At 41.9% G+C, this 780-nt stretch overlaps 1 pseudogene; it reads right to left on the bottom strand.

Annotated features, from left to right (window-relative positions):
* Window positions 1-74: 74 nt before the first annotated feature.
* On the bottom strand, window positions 75-772 carry LOC102471720 (centromere protein N pseudogene; annotated as a pseudogene).
* Window positions 773-780: the final 8 nt, after the last annotated feature.

Here is a 780-nt window from a genome sequence, read left to right as displayed (position 1 = left end):
TCCCAAAGAGTGTGTATGCTTTCCATAGAGAGGTAGTGAGAGAGAGAAAATAAGAAATCACCCTCCCAGGGGAAATGACTATGCTACAGTCCCTGCTCCTCCATTCTCCTCTTGGGATTGTAGGCATGCACGCACATGCTCACACTGTGACTTTAAACCACAAGTTCAGGACTCACACCATGGTCTTATTTATCTCAAATTTTAAAATAATTCATTCCCTTGTTGGGTATACAAGTGAGCAACAGAGAAAGTGGTGCATCTGCAATACCGGCTGGCACTAAGGATTTCAACACTTCCAAAAGGTGTGGGCTCAAGAACTTTATCAGACACTGGAGGGGTTCTTGCCTCTCAAGACGCCCCCATTTAAGTCACTTTGGAACTTTGTCTCAAGCTTGTATTGTGCAAATTCCAGTCATGATTGAGGGTAGTCTCCAAAAGTTTCTTGAGTTACTCTCTGGATTCTGTTTTTTTCTGTTGTGTTTTTATGAATCATCCTTGAATCTATATTTATATCTAGTCCAAGGCTTCATTCCTCTAAAGGTGTTGTAGAGTTGTGAATTTCAAAGGTCTGGTTATACTGTTTAAAAGCAATAGCCTTCAGAGAGTCCAGATAGTGGCTCTTCATGTCCATTTTCACAATCTGATGGTGTTTACTAGCAGTTGTCAGTGCCTGACCCAGAAGGGGTATATTGCTTCTCAGCCGGAAAAAAGAGATGAAGACATACAGAGTCTAGGAGTGATGCACCACATAAGTAGGTTTGTACTGGTTTGGCTTCCTGT

The sequence above is a fragment of the Tupaia chinensis genome, unplaced genomic scaffold (assembly GCF_000334495.1).
Source record: "Tupaia chinensis unplaced genomic scaffold, TupChi_1.0 Scaffold148016_1, whole genome shotgun sequence".
Lineage (NCBI taxonomy): Eukaryota > Metazoa > Chordata > Mammalia > Scandentia > Tupaiidae > Tupaia > Tupaia belangeri.
This window is presented reverse-complemented; position numbering and strand designations above follow the sequence as displayed.